At 30.2% G+C, this 17,555-nt stretch overlaps 1 pseudogene; it reads left to right on the top strand.

The window, feature by feature from the left end:
- LOC143386219 (cadherin-9-like) overlaps positions 1-17,555 on the top strand; it is a 51,612-nt pseudogene that overhangs the window by 18,974 nt on the left and 15,083 nt on the right.

Below are 17,555 nucleotides of genomic sequence, written 5' to 3'. Positions count from 1 at the left end.
TATGCTGAGTGGGAACAGACACTTACCAAAGGTCCTAAGAATCCAGAGTGTATGTCAAAAATTGAAAGCACTAATTTAAAGGAATATGGGAATGCACATGCTAAAGGGTGGTTTAATGATTCTTAATTTGCATGATATTTATGTTAGTTTTATGATAAAAATAAGGAAATATGATTTTAAATAGACTACTCAAAAATTAAATTTATTAATTGGAAGTTACATTATAAAATTCCATTAATTTAAGTATTTTACTTTTATCTTAATCCTGTTGACACTTTTAAAAGTTTATAATTTCCAACAAGTACAATAGTTCCCCTGAATAGTATTTTTATATTCTAAAATACAGCTTTTATTTTTCATCACAAGCAGTCCAACCTATTTAGAAAGAGTTCTTTGAGCAGGGAAGGGGGTATCAGGGATTTAAATCAGGGGCACTCCACCACTGAGACACATCCTCAGCCCTATTTTGTGTCTTATTTAGATACAGGGTCTCACTAAGTTGATTAGTACCTCACTTTTGTTGTGGCTGGTTTGAACTCACAATCCTCTTGACTCAGCCTCCCAAGCCTCTGGTATTACAGGCATGCCTCACCATACCCATCCAGAAAGAGTTTTTAAAAACATGTATTACTTAATTCTAGAAACATCTGCTGGTATATCTACATCTAGCTTACAAAATGGAGTTCACTAGTGAGGAAAATTCAATAGAGTTTAATCACCTAAACAGTACTCTGATTTATATATTCATGAGGAAGTAATTTATACACATAAGTTTCATATCAAAACTGAAATGAAAAACAATTGGAAATAATGTGAAATAAAAAATTTAAAATTATCTGATTTCAGATATTGAAATGAATTATGAAAGGTAGATGTTATGTTCCCTGTAGGAGATATACTCAAAATTTTTAATTGATTTGAATCTTGGTGAAGTGAGTTTTGGAAAATTAATTCACCTAACACCCTGTAGTATAACTTTTAAATAAGAAAAGTTGAGGTTTAGAAAACCTGGCAGTAGATATGAACAAGGTAAGCTCTCATTCATGAAATGATCATTTAATGTTGCATAGTGGCACATAGAACACAGGGTTGGTGGGGAGCACAGTTGTGAGTCATGAAATACTAAATAAAACAATAAAATATATTAATTTACCATATCAAAAGTCTATTGGTTGAGGGGCTGGGGATGTGGCTCAAGTGGTAGTGTGCTTTCCTGGCATGCATGCGGCCCAGGTTCAATCATCAGCACCACATACAAACAAAGATGTTGTGTCCGTCGAAAAAACTAAAAAAATAAATATTAAAAAATTCTCTCTCTCTCTTTTTCTGTCTCTTTAAAAGAAAGAATATTGGTTGAATCTAAAGTCAAAATTATTCTGTAATTTGAGGCAGGTTACTGGCAAAAATTGTGGTATTAATAATAAATGAGCAATGCTTTGACATGTCTACATATAGACTCCGAGCCACATAAAACATCCTAGGGAAAATTAACTTTGGACAAATTAAACGATGGTTTACTAAAAGTGTCTACATTTATGTATTCTTGTCAGTGGAATAGTTTTTCCAATGATCATTGTGTAAAATGTACTTAAAATAGATGAACTGAGAATGTTGCTTCAATGAAATTTTATGCTTTGGTGGAAAAGAGTAGAAACCACTCATTACACAGACTTTTCCTTCCCTTAGGAAAAGTGACTTTCTAGATATACCATTGGCACACCCTGAGATACAAAAAGACAAACATCATTTTATTAAATGTTTTTGCTACTTAGAATCCAAACAATATGAGTTTCTATAAAGTCATTACTTTAGTATGTACAACTATTTTGTGCATCAGGTGATTACTAAACTCCATGTAAAGTATCACATATAATATTTTAGTAGAGTTTGCATCAATCATGTTGAATGACTTCACACACTATGGAGGTTTCAGTGACATTTAGTACCCTCAGGAGATTTACTGTTTCACCATTAGTATTATTTCTAAAGCACATTTGTTATAGCTTGTCAATATTTTAAATAACAAAACAAAAAGTAAACAGATTGTTAACGAATAATCATAGATGGAAACACAAATATAAACACCAGAATACTTAGAATGCATGCTGTATAAGAGAATTAGAACTCAATCATTTCATTCTCCAGCCACTTTTCTAAAATAAATGTCTTATCATCCTTGACACATAATTTATTTCTATTGGAAAAATTTAAAAATCCACACAAAATTTTAAAATAAGAAAAATATTCTGGGGCTGGGTTTGTAGCTCAGTAGCAGAGTGCTTGCCTTGCATATGTGAGGCACTGGGTTCCACGCTGAGTACCACATAAAAATAAACGAAACAAAACAAAAAAAGGCATTCTGGCCATTTACAACTACAAATTTTTTTTTAAATAAGTATATTCTAATGATAAGATAAATGAGGATTAAGAATTTTATTTAAAAATATGCATTTCCATAGATGAATACTTTAGCATAACAACACACAGCAGGTAATGAATCATATTCAGAAGTTTGTATCCACTTAGAATTTATGCAGGCATTTATTCATTCATTCAAAATATTTATTCAGCATCCACTTGAAGCAAGATATTGTTGTATGTATTGTTACTAAAGCAGTAAAGGAAAAAGAGAAAAAAATCCTTCCTGAAAGAGATTGTAGCTGGTTGGCAGAATTTATGCATAACAAATAAATAAAATGCATGTCATGTGTTGGGATATGTAAAATATCAGAAGAGATTTCAAAGCAAAACCTGAAGGAACCAAAGGGCCTATGTAAGTTGCTAACTTCAGAAAAGGCATTCCAGGCACAGGGAACAAGCAGAAAGACTTGAGGAAAGAAGCAGATGAACTCTGTTGCAGGGTGAAGAAGAGGGTCCTTGTAACTGGAAAGGAGTTGGTCAGGAGGGCAGTTGGAGGGTTGAAGTGAAGCAGGTCAGAGGAGTGACAGTGATGAAGGGAATGCGGTAATTTTGCATAGATTTTAGATTTCACTCAAAGTTAGATGAGAAGCCAGTTGAATGTTCTGTGGACAGCAGTGAAATGGTGTAACTTACTTTTGAATGTGGTTATTTTGGAGATTTTGTTGAGAAAATATTGTCAGGCACAACGTGGAGAGTGGGGAAATAGACTATTGCCACAGTCCAACAGAGATGCCATGCAATTTGGGACAAAGTTGGTGGCCATAGGGACCATTAGAACTGCACAGTTTGGGTAAACATAGCACAGGTAGAGCTGTGACTTGATTATATCTTCTTACCCACTAGTATTCATTGTTTTAGAAATGATTCTCTGTAGTGGAATTTTTTTTTGCTGCATCTAGGAAAACCCAGATGTTTCACACACCAAAGAAAAGAGAGGAAAGATTTTAACCCAGTGTAATCCTCTTTTGTTTATATGTTTGTTTGCTTGCTTTTGTCTTTACTTTTGCATCTAGATTAAATTGGAAAAAAATTGTGCACTGTTTGAAAAATATATAGGTATTATTATATTTTACAAGTAATGCACAATTCCTGTAGTTTATTTAAATCACTGTTTTTTTAGAGAGAGAGAGAGAGAGAGAATTTTAATATTTATTTCTTAGTTTTTGGCGGACACTACATCTTTGTTTGTATGTGGTGCTGAGAATCAAACCTCAGCCGCATGCATACCAGGCAAGCGCCTACCGCTTGAGCCACATCCTCAGCCCCAAAATCACTGTTTTTTAAGTAAAATTTATATTAAATTTATTCCAGAAACAAATGACACACAAAATAAAATACACCTACAATCTATAGGAATTATAAATTCTAAATAATATTAAATCACCAAAAGAGATAAATGAATTTCATGATATCTCTTTTTATGCTTTGCTTAAAGAAAACACCTGTAATCATATTTTCTTAAATCATGAATATTTTATGACACAATGCTTCCCCAAACCAATCACTATTCTGTGAAAAACAGAAACACTAAATGTTTTAATAAATTTTTATAATTTTAAATTTAAAATTACAAGTAATAGTCATAATGTTGTCAACTGACTTTTTTTTTATCTGTTTGCTTAAAGATTTTGGAAAAGTACCAAACATTAATGAAATGTTGGAAACCAGTTGAAATGCAGTAAAATCCAATCCAGTATAATAAGACTACTTTTTCTTCATCCACTTTGGGATTTGTCAACAAGTGAACTATGACAATACACCAGTTTTTGAGACTGATTCTACTCTGCCTATGCCTGCCACATTTCTGTTCTCCAGAGATAACATTCAGAAAGACTCCTGTGCCTCAACAAAGGACTTTAGGTGCACGAGTGTCAAGAAGTGATGGCAAAATTCTGCATCTTGATATTGTATACAAAATTCTTCTAAAAGTTTTCCAAAAATAGCAACATCAAAATCATGCTCAATTTTTTGAAATAAGAAATGTGATATTTAATTGTCACCTAGTCCTTGTTATATTTTCCAATGTTTTATATTCTTAATGCAAAAAAATGAAGAAAATTTTGAAAAATGAAATTTTGAAAAAGTAAGAGATATAATAGCCAAAGTGTATTTTACATTAACCTGTCTTCATAAATACATGCAAAATTAGTTTAACTGTGCATCATTTTACTTTATTACTAAATAATGTTCACTGTTAAGAATCATTACATTATTGTGGAAAAAGAAAAAACTATCCATCCCTTGTACACCAAAACAATTGGTGTTTGTTTTTCTTAACTTGTTGGTATAAATAAAATGTTAGAGCCATGTCATTAGCATTTACCAGTTTCAAAAGCATACTTAACTATTACCAAGAATCTGAGGGATGGAATGTGAATATTATAGGGGTGTTCTAGTTTTTCAGTCACATGATGGGGGTGATTTGTATTCTCTAAACTTTCTTTTTTCTTAAGGCCAAGCATTTTTTCACAAGTTTAAAGATCACACACCCATAAAATAGAACAAGCAAAACTTTTTCACCATGAAAATATTATTTAAAAAGTGTGAAAATGTGGGGCTGGGGTTGTGACTCAGTTGTAGAGTGCTTGCCTAGCATGTGTGAGGCACTGGGTTGATCCTCAGAACCACATTAAAAAACTAAATAAATAAAATAAAGTTATTGTCTCCAATTATGACATATATATATATATATATATATATATATATATATATATATATATATAAAATAGTGAAAATGTACAGAAGATTGTTTTTACCTGTACCCATAGTGAAACATGAAAATGTTTACTTACAAAAAACAAAAGGGACAAGTAGCACAGGAAATGTCCAAAACTTGATGAAGTAACTAATGGAATTTTCAACATATAAGCAAATCTTAGTAATTTATATTTCAATGATATCCAAATGTGAAAACAATTCTTATTTTAACTCACTTGTACTCACATATGATTAAACAAAAATTTAAATATAAATTAGAAAACAACTTAGATGAACTTTCAAAAATTACTGAGGAGAAAACTAGTTTAAACTCTTGGGTGAGGTTGGATAACTTTTCAATGATAAATCTTATAATTGACATGGATCTAGTGACTATGTAGTGTTTCCTGTCACAGGATATATCAATTCCATTACAGATAAGGAGAGGTTTTAGTGGGTGAATTCAAGTTATCATTGTATGTGAATTAATTTAAGAAAACATAAACGACTGTTCCTGAATTAATGGGGTACTATTGAAATGATTTGATGGGAAATGAGTTGTTAGTGTTAATCTCAATGGACATCATATTTATTTAATGAAATTTGCATAAGTATATGCATTCAAAATTGAGAGATATTCACTGCAATTTACTTAGAGAAGTTTATGAGTGAATAATATATATGGTATATTAGGATAGATGACAGAACCAATGAGGAATTCACTCAGTCCTCAAACATATTAATATCTGAGTAATATAATTAAACTTGAAAAGTTGTGTATAATGTACTTAAAATGTTCTACAAAATCATTTCACTCAGGGGAATCCATAGTAGGTTTCAGTTAAGATTTCAAAATTATTCTTTAATCTTTATAGCAATTGAGTTAAAAATATGTACATATTTTTATGTATATATACATTAAAATGTATATATATATATACACACACACAAGTGTATGTATGTGAAACAATTAATATATTCCATTTGTTTATCTCCTAAAACTAATTTTTAAAGCACTTCTAGTTTTTAAAGGATTGGGATTTCTTACTAACCAAAAATAAAGAAATTTTTGTAATATAAAATTAAATAGATATCAGTATACATTTTTTAGAGAATTTTACTAAAATTTTTATTTTAGTCTTTATCAGTAAATACTACTAACTGCATTATTAAAAATTTTTGCATAGTACAAGTACACAAGTACATTTTTCCAATTTGGAAGTATTTACGTGTTTATATTTGGGGGCTTTTTGTAGGTACATCTGTTATACAAGTGACTGCAACAGATGCAGACGATGCCAACTATGGAAATAGTGCCAAAGTGGTCTACAGTTTATTGCAAGGACAGCCATATTTTTCAGTGGACCCAGAGTTAGGTAAAACACTTATGACATGGTATATTTCTCATTATATACATCTGGATGTACTGATTTCATGGAGAAAAACCCATGGGAAAAATCTTTCGGTTTTATGAATTATGTTGAATTAATTGCGCATTGAAGGATATGCTTAATCACACTGCTGTTTTATCTATTTGCTATGATTAACTTATATAAAGTGAATCTTAAATAACTTAATTTTAAAAGTCAGTGGTTTAATTGTATTTTTTTTCAAAAGGCATAATAAAAACTGCATTACCAGACATGAGCAGAGAAAGTCGAGAGCAGTACCAGGTGGTTATACAGGCCAAAGATATGGGTGGCCAGATGGGAGGCCTTTCTGGAACCACAACAGTGAACATCACTCTGACAGATGTAAACAACAATCCTCCTCGATTTCCACAGAGTAAGGAAGGTTTAGTGATCTCTTGTTGAAAAACTTGTCAAACGTACAATTATTTAAATCTAATGTTTGCACTATCAGTTCACTATTAATTTATGCAAACTATCAAATCCAAAACCCATCCCTCTACTCACACACACACAGAAGCACAATTTCTTTCAAACTGAGAGTGATGGGTATCATTTTCTTCATTGGGTAGGCAAAGGGTCAAAACAAGGACATGAGGTTCTTTTGTAGTTTGGGCTTTTTACTATCCTTTTCTACTTTTTGAAGTGTTGGAAAACGTCCCATGCTAAATTCTGTATGATATTCCTGATTGGAATGTGGTCTCTGCAGTTGATCTGATTGGATCCTATTTATTTATTTATTTATTTATTTATTTATTTATTTATTCATTCATTCATTCATTCATTCATTTATTTAGTGGGAATTGAACTCAGAGGCACTCTGAGCCACAATCCCAACCATATTTTGTATTATCTTTAGAGACAGGGTCTCATTGAGTTTCTTAGTGCTTCACCATTGCTGAGACAGGCTTTGAACTTGTGATCCTTATGGCTCAGCCTACCCAGCCACTGGGATTACAGGCAGGTGCCCACGTGCCCAGCCCCTGACTAAATTCAAATTCTATGACTCACACTGGTCTCTGTTGTCATGTGTGTGCATAAGCATTATAAGCCTTTGATAATTGATCCTAAGCAAAAATTTAAATTTTAACATCTCTGAAATCAAATGATTTATGAAAATGGGTTAAATTGGCCACGTTCTATATTTTTATAGTGAATTATAGAGTCATGACTTACCAAGGTTGTGTGTGATGGCATGTATTGATACTGACATTGTTAAACATGTGATGGCATACTAAAATTCAATAACGTCAATGCTGTTGAGTCATGAAGATTAAATTATTTAATTCCCTTTTGGTTGAAACAATTTTAGGATACACTTTAAAACATGGATATTTTGCATCTCTTGAGGTCCTACAAAAACACATTTCAATTATCTGATTAAAATTTTTGACTCTGCAGTGTGTAAAATGATAAAGAATTTTTCCTTAAAATTCTCAGTTGAGGTCCGATTTAAATTCATATTTATTTCAAACAATAAAATATTTTTTAGGTTGACAAAATGTGAAATATGTGATGCAACAGTTTTGGTGAACATATTCATATGATTAATTTTTAAAAGTGAATTTTTCTGAGAACATGAATAATAAGACCAGGTAACAGAAACTTAAACATTGCATTAAATGTTAGTAGTGTTTACTAATAATTTTAATGTAAACTAAAATTGTAAATTGCCAAATTATTTAATGTCTTGCCACTTGGTAATTCTAAGATCTGTTAGAATCTTAACAAATATTTTAAACTATGATAGTACTAATAAAATGCTGAGGACTAGATCTTGAGCTGAAGGAATTACAGACAGGATTTTATATAATACAACAATCTTGTAATTCAAATGCTAGCATTTTCTTTTTCATTTTATAGATGAAAACATGGTTTTCATAGTTTAGAAAATTTAATTACCTTGCACAGGAGGACAACTTAAACTCATACAGTGGACTTATAAGCTTATATTTTTAACTATCAAACACTGGAAAAAGAATAGACTATGAAGTCAGAGACAACTGGCATTTTCCTTTTCCTAAATTTGGAGGATGATTTTCTTGAACCTGATCCTGAAGATAATACTTACATTGTTATTTAGAGGAAAAATAAACTACTGTAGAGAGCATTTGACTATACTGTTCAACACATAAAAATATTTTTAAAAGTATTTTTTTTTTACTTTAATTAATTTTTTTGGACGTCTTTCCTATTGATTCTTGAATACTTACAAACTAAAACACTTTCAGGAATGACAGAATGTGAGGTATTGAATGGGTGGGTCTACAGAAAAGATAAACAAACAAACAAAACAAAATCTACTAAAAATACATTAAATTTGAAACAAATAAACAAAAAATAAAAGTGAGGGGAGCATTAACATTGATCTCTGCAGAGTTGTTTTTCTATCCCTGATTAAAAAAAAAAAAAAAAGAAGAAGAAACACGTATTTTTAAAACAATTGCATTGATGTAAAAATATATGATAATAATTTTGAATCTCCATATAAGCAATAAATAGTTGGTTTTTATGTTCTTTTAAATAAATAATTTTAGATTCTAATATCACATTTCCCATCTGTAAGTAGCTTCCCAAAACTTATATTTCTTACTTACAAATTGTTTGCCTTTATATATTCTTCTCCTAACTTAATAAATCTATAAATTCTGACAGCTTAAAATTCAATAATATGGAAATATCTTCTAATTTAAAATTAATTTATTTAAGTAAAAATGAGGAGAAATGACACAGTTTCATCATCTAAAAAGGAAATGCCAAAGCAGTACTGATTTAATTTACAGGTACATATTAGTTTAGTTCTCCAGAGTCTGCACCTCTTGGAACCCATCTCAGAAGGATAAAAGCCAATGACCCTGACTTGGGGGAAAACGCTGAGGTGGAGTACAGCATTGCAGAAGGAGAGTGAGCGGACATGTTCGATGTCATCACTGACAAGGATACACAGGAAGGGATTACAACTGTCAAAGAGGTGTCTTTTTAGTGCTCTTTAGTTTATTCTTGCTTCTCAGTAAAAGAAGGAAAGTCTTGGATTTATTTTTCTGTCTTTTATATGCTGTCTACCTTTCACGTAAGTGGGAATAGTTGTGATTTCACTTCAAATAAGTAAAGCATCTTTATCATTCACACTTATACAGTGGTTTGAAAGCTCAATTGCTTGCATTTGTAGTAGACAGCCATCAAACTAAGTTAATACTAAAAGTACCTGTTTAATCTCTTCTTATGGGAGAAAAAATAAGCATGTAGCTATCACTGTTATTTCACACAGTTTTTAAAATGTTCTAATTTTAGCTGTAATGGTTTATATAAATAAATAAAAGATAAAAATGATATGTGTTTTATGTTGATTATATTAATTTTTAATGCATTTTAGGGAAATATTTTGAAACTTTAAATGGAATAATGTAGGTCAATATTATTTTACATTTTACTCAAATGTTACAGTCAAATAAATGAAATATAAACAATTTTGCTCTAAGATTTTACATCAGTCAACTTTTCTTCTGGTTTTAATTATGTATAACTTTAATGCCAATGATATTTAATCATTATATTCATTAAAGAATGTCTCATTTATCTGTGCCTAAAAATATCAAAGTACAATACTGAATGTGAATCAATCTTATTTGCATATTCCATTATATTTAGTTAAACCTGTAAAAGTAAGTATGAGGCAAAAGGAAAAAAAAACTGTAAATTTATTTTATATATTATATAAAATAAATTTGTTTATATACAATATTTATATATAATTAACAATATTATATATAATTAAGTATATACATATGTGTGTGTGTAAGTTACTTAGTCTTAATTGCCTGTATCATTAAAAAATCAGGATTTTATATCTAGAAATTTTCACCTATGGTTATGGCTTGTAAATTGTGCTAATATTTTCTTGTTTTATCTAATTTCAGAATTTAGACTTTGAAAAAAAAATGCTATATACTTTAAGAGTGGATGCAAGTAACACTCATCCGGATCCCCGATTCTTACACCTGGGACCTTTCAAAGACACAGCTGTAATCAAAATATCTGTGGAAGACACAGATGAGCCTCCTGTGTTCAGTAGACACTCCTACTTGATAGAAGTCGATGAGGATGTAAAGGAGGGTAGCATTATTGGACAAGTCACAGCATATGACACAGATGCCATGAACAATTTAATTAAGTAAGTACTTTCAGAAGAGTTATGTTTGCAGATATATAATCTATTTTCAAGCCATCTGGAGACAAATGTGTTGCACAATGTCAGTCAAAAACAGAAATAAACACAGATTACAAATCCTTAGTTGAAATGTTTTTAAACCAATTAGGTCAATTATTTTATTAGAGTCTTACAATTCTAGATATTACTATGATATTTTTCTGGTAATGATAAGATCAAGAAACTAAGTATTTAAATAGCCCAATAGTGACAAATTTGGTTCTTAAAAAATCAGGCAGTCTATCTAGCTTCAGGGTTAGTCAGGGATTTGAATCTCACTTTTGATTCAAATGATTCCCCATTGTTCTTCTTTATTAAATCAAAATGCATGTAAAAATGATTTAAGAAAGAAATTGGAAACATACATTTCTCTCCTAAAAATATAAAGCTATGCACTTTCAAAAAGAGCCACTAAACCTACTTTAATTAAAATTTTGGTGAAACATTGCACTAGTTCATCATAATTCAAATATGAACACTTATATGTTCATACACTACAGAATTACTAAAGAAATAATGATATATAAGTCAATGGAAAGGTTAAAGTACTAACAACTAGCAGACTATAATGCTTTCCCAATATTTCAATATTATATTCATTGTTTCAAGCTTTAAAAAAGAATAACTTTAATGCCAATAAAATAAATAAATATAATAAAATATATTTATAAAATTATAAATTTACATAAGAAAAACTTCAATGATTCTTAGAAAAAAATTTTCTTAAGGAGAATGGGAATGTAATTGATACCTAAATAACTATGAATAGGACAGAAGGATGCTGATGTGTAGATATATAGAGGAAGTTAGAAGTGACAGAAGATGTAGATAAATAATACCTTTTCCATTTAAATATGTGGCTAGTAAAATACCTATAATTTCATTTTTCTTTAAATTTTACTCTTAAGAAAAATAATTGGTTAGATGTTTTTATGCCATCCTTTACACATAGAATATTAATGAATATATGTATTACCTAGTTTTTATTTTAGGACTTTCCAAATGTGTCAATTTGCAAAGTAATATTGCTGGACAAAATATATTCTGGTAAAAATTCTATTAGTTATTGGCATTAATATACAATTGAACATGTTAAACTTTGTAACCAAGAATTATTCTAGAATATTTTATTCTGCAAATTATAACTAGAGCTTAAAATTTGGTTAGTTTTAGGTTGAGTAGAAAAATCATTTACTGAATCTCCCTATTTAAAAAGTAAATGATTGTTTTCAAATTTTATATTTTGTGTACTATTAAACATTATTTTTATGAGATTCATTCTAGTTTATACAAGAAATATTTTACTCTTAAAAATATTTTTATAAGGGCTGAAGTTGTAGCTCAGTGGTAGAGCATGTGCCTCACAAATGTGAGGCACTGAGTTCAATCCTAGCACCACATAAAAACAAATAAAGGCATTGAGTCCATATACAACTAAAAAATAAAAAATAAATAAATATAATAAAATATTTTTATAAAATTATAAATTTATATAAGAAAATATTTACTCTGAAAAATATGATTATCAATATACATAAAAGTATGCATATCAGTATACTCATATTTTAATCAATATACATACATTTTATCATTATAAATGTCCATATTAGGGACTGGGGTTGTGGCTCAGCAGTAGAGTGTTCATCTGGCAAGTGTGAAGCTCTGGGTTTGATCCTCAGCACCACATAAAAATAAATTTAAAAGGTATTGTGTCCAACTACAACTAAAAAATAAATATTAAAAAAATAAATTCCCATATTATTTAAAACAAAGCCTTTAAATAAAATGAAAAATTAACAGTTTTCTATGATTAATTTATCTGTACTAGAATGTTCATTTCTAATACAATGTGAATTTTTATGTTATTGAAATGGGACATGCTTATTGCCTTTTTGTCCTCATATGTGAATATGTTCAAATTCAGTGTTTAAAATGCATCCAGCTTCTTTGCAATGCTCAAAGAGAAACAAATGCTTATTTCCTTTTTACTTTTATATCACATATATTTGGAACTTGATAAAGGGCTTCACAAATTTGGCAATTATCCAAAAATTTACAAAGTATATGATAGTACTAATAACACATTGTAATAAAATGTTCTTATAGTGAAAATAGAGATAGTTTGGCTGTACTACTAGAATGATGGATTGGCTTTTCAGTGATTGGTGTTAACATTTTTTCCCTCTAAAGTCTCAACTTGATAGGACCTTCCTATTTTTAAAGAAAATAAGAGGTTTGCCACATTAGTAACTACAAATGCTTAATGAGTGTCTGCTTTTGATGGTTTGGGCCAGTTTCTAAACATGTGGTCTAGGTTTGGTCATACCTTCATTTCTCCTTAGCATTTGATATGAACAATTTTTTTTGATAGAAATCCTACATGTTCATTTTAAAAATAATTACTTGTACCTTTTTAAAATGAAAGTAATCCACTTTTTAAAATTTGTTGTCAATGACAGTGTCTCAACATATTTAGATAATGAACCATCTTATTGTTTGACCATTAAGCATTTCTGAATCATAAGGAGATCACATCTTAACAGTAGTCTGTGGATCTTTCCTAATTTGTATTCTATATTTGCATATTAAGAAGTCAATAAATGTTGCAAGAGGCATGTAAATTATTCCATGACACCAAGGTTACTTGTTCATTTACTCAGGTGAGGTGTCTCATCAACCTTTATCAATTCTTAACACTCCTTTCTGCAGAAATATTTTCATCTCATCACTAAATTCTGCACCAGGCAACAATGTGTATGTTTTATTAGTCAAATCATATTATAAAATTTATAACAGTTAACTACCACACTTTGTCTATTTTCTCCATTCAGTTATTTCTGTTTCAATGCATTTGTCTTACTATTACATTCTTTTTTCTGTTTATATTTTGGATACTTTGCTTTCTTCCCCCTCCCTGTTTCTTTGACTTACAATATGAGGTTATTTATTTGAGATATTAATTTTACATTTTTCTTAAATATACATCATAGTGATATAACTTTCTCTGTTAGCATAGCTTTAGGTGTGTTTACAACAATCTAATATTAATATGTGATCTTCCTCTTTTTTAATTATTGTTTTTAATTAAAATATAACTTGTATTGTAGATAGATGGTCTTTCTTTATAACCCAGTTTAATATTATTTCTTTTAAATGAAATGTTTATACTGTGATTTTTCATACTGTTAAGTTTGTCATCTTGCCACTTTTTTTCTGATTGTTTCATCTTTTCCTTGTTCCCTCTTATTTTGTGCCATTTTGGATTAGTACAATATTACAGATTGCTGGTTTTCTAACAGTATGGTAAATATTTTGCTCTGTAATAATGTTTCTTCCTTTATGGAATCTTTTGTTCCTCATGCTGCTTTTAATTTTTCAGTAATTTTAATTCAATTGATTGGAATATGACTTACAATAATGGACTTCATTTCCTTTTTGCTTAAACTTTATTGAATTTCTTGGAATTTATATCTTTTGTGAAGCTGGGAAAATTTTTAGGCATTGAATCTTCAGTTTCTTAACCCATCTTCTTCTCCTTCAGGGAATATAAATGTTATTAGGTCTCATGAATGTGTCTGTCATTTTGTATATACCACATTCCACAGCATCTTCAAATTCATTAATTATTTCTATAATGTTTAATCAATTTTAAATCCATGCAGAATATCTATCTTTTTTAATATTTATTTTTAGTTGTAGTTGGACACAATACCTTTATTTTATTTATTTTTATGTGGTGCTGAGGATTGAACCCAGAGCTTTGCACGTGCTAGATGAGCACTCTACTGCTGAGTCAAAACCACAGCCCCCAGAATATTTTTTAACGTACATGCATTGTCATTTATTCTGTAGATGTTCTATTAAGATCACATATATATGTATACTACACACATATATGAACATATATATACGGAACACAGATAAACATCTTTTGAATGTAATTTTGAGCTAATTCTATCGACTGTGTCATCTCTGTGTTGGTTTGAATTCATAGATTTTTCTTTTCACTCATGCTTTCCTGTTTTTTGCATGCATTGTGATTTTTACCATGGTTACTGTTGTCTAAGTTTGCATTTTTATGAAAATTCCTGAGCTTTATCTGATGTAGTTAAGTTGGTTGAAAGAGCTCAGCCCTTTTGGAACTTTTTCTTGTGCTTTCTCAGCAGCCCTTAGTGTAAGCCTTGTTTTGCTCCATTGTTCACAATATCTGTTTGTTTGAAATTATATAGTTTTCCATCCTGTATGATAACCAGCAAAACTATCTCAAGGTTCATAATATTCCACTAATATTCCTAGTTGTACCCTTTAATTCATAAGATAATTTACCTTCATAGTGTTGTAGCCAAGTTGGATCCTCTTCAGATTTCAGTCTTCGCCTTCTCTCCAGTGCTTCCTGCCAACTTTAGCCACTGTTGTCTACCTCTACCTCTCTGGGTTTCTACTCACAATACTATAGGAACCTAGAGGATACTCGTGAAAGTTCAGGAGGTTACCTCCATCTCTTCCCTTCTCTAAGAATTGCTGATTTCTGTTGTTGTTGTTCTTCTTCTTCTTCTTCTTCTTCTTCTTCTTCTTCTTCTTCTTCTTCTTCTTCTTCTTCTTCTTCTCCTCCTCCTCCTCTTCCTCCTCCTTCTCCTCCTTCTTTTGTAATACAATGGAGTGGATTGTTCTTTGATATTGTTGTAGTACATGGACACAATTCCTTTATTTTACTTGTTTTTATTTTTATGTGGTGCTGGGAATTGAACCCAGTATCTCACACATGCTAGGCAAGCACTGTACCACTGAGCCACACCCCCCAGCCTCTAAATGTCCAGTTTTTTAAACATCATGGTTCACTTGCAATTTGCATTTTTTTGGTGTTTAGTGTGTATGGGAAATCCATCCCCTATTATTCCATTTTTGTCAAAAGAAAAATGAAAAATTATTTAAAAAATTGTCCCCGAATTGTTTAAGTGTAGCAATTCATTTTTAAAAACACAGGAAATTTTGTAACAAATAAAACATGAAATTCTCTGTTACTCCTGTATTACTTTACTGCCCTTCTATTAAATATTCCATCATTCAAACAATTTGTCAATCTATCTCATTTTTATATCATTGAGTCCTTTAGCCTTTGTATGTTTTAAATTCTGTGTGTTCACTTATGTTCCAAACTCAGTAATTTTTTTTTATAAATAATGCACTATTATGTCAATAATACATCATTGATAAAAATTTAGATTGCTTGGAGTTTATATAAATATATATATTATAGATTACACATAATACATATATATGAGATCACACATTTATAATATATATAGATTACATATACATGTTCTGTATCAATATATGATTACACATATAGATTACATATAGAGGTTACACATATTTTGTATATATTTTAGGCATATATATATATATAATAAATATATGTACAATCTTAACCTAAATATAATAATTTACTGAAGGTACAATTTCAAAAATAAAGTTCTGTGTCAAAAAGATCTATAGTCAAATTTGTATTCTTGTTTCACAGTGTTAAAAATTGGTTGTCACATTTTTAAGTTTATAGTCCTCCCAGAAATATTGGCCTTGGATAGAGAACTCACATCCTGGAGAAAAAACAATGAGAAATAATTTTACCAGTAAATCTGAAAAAGTGCCTTTCAAAGAAAAATATTAAAAGAACAAATTAATCTCAAATTATATTTCTTAAATTATATTGCCAATTCTGCCCCCCGTAAAAAAAAAAAAAGCATTATAGACTGAATGCTATTAACATGTAAATATATGGGGAAAAATACTTTAGAACTCCAAATATAGTATGAAGAAAAATCAGTATTAATTCAACAGTGAGTCAACAATGTAATTTGGGGCAGGGGGCTGGGGATTGAACCCAGGGCCCCCCATGAGCTAGGCAAGTGTTACATCAAAAGCCCATGTAGAAGTCTTTGCTTTGTCTAATGCAATTTAGAAAGATGACTAAATGACTGTTTCCTAAATGCAAAAACAGGCTGCAATTAGCATCATGGGGATTCATATTTTTCCAGAAAATATTGGGAACTACTTCTTCCTACACCCACCCCTGTAAATCTGTCATCAAACATATTTTCTGAAATACATATGCTACTTGCAACATGAAATTTTTGTTACAGTTAGCAGCTGTTGTCACCTCTGCTTCACCACATTAGTTATCATGGAGTTACTTATCCCAAGTTGTAGAATCGATTATTGCTTGACAAGGTCTGAAAGAACATCATGCTTCATTTCACACCTATTTTATGCTTAATGTATTTAAAATTCAATGATTTTTTGAAGAAATCCTTCATACTGCTGTTAAAACTAAAATAAGGTACTTAAGGCAAAAATTTTGTTATGCTTCAACAAAATATATATGATTCCAACATAAACAAAAATATGTGCATAAGTACATTTATATATAGTGGTGCTTTTATTTCAGAGGGTAACATAGTAATGGTGTAACAACAATACTAAACTTAGAAAAGAATATTCTGAATTAATATAATTAACAAACATAAAAAAAAAGTTAAACATCTCCAGCAATTACAGAAATGCAAATTAAAGCTACACTGAGATTTCATCACACTTGAGTCAGAATGGAAATTCTGACAAACAACAATAAATATTTGTGAGGATGTGGGGAAAAGGGTACACTCATACATTGCTGGTTGGATTGCAAATTGGTGCAACCACTCTGGAAAGCAGTATTGGAATGGAACTAGGAATGAACAACCATTTGAGTTAGTTATCACACTCCTTGGTGTACATCCAAAGGACATAAAATCAGTATACTACAATGATATAGCCAAATTAAT

This window comes from Callospermophilus lateralis, unplaced genomic scaffold, assembly GCF_048772815.1.
Source record: "Callospermophilus lateralis isolate mCalLat2 unplaced genomic scaffold, mCalLat2.hap1 Scaffold_107, whole genome shotgun sequence".
Lineage (NCBI taxonomy): Eukaryota > Metazoa > Chordata > Mammalia > Rodentia > Sciuridae > Callospermophilus > Callospermophilus lateralis.
Note: the sequence above shows the minus strand (reverse complement) of the source record. Positions and strands in the feature narration are given on the sequence as shown.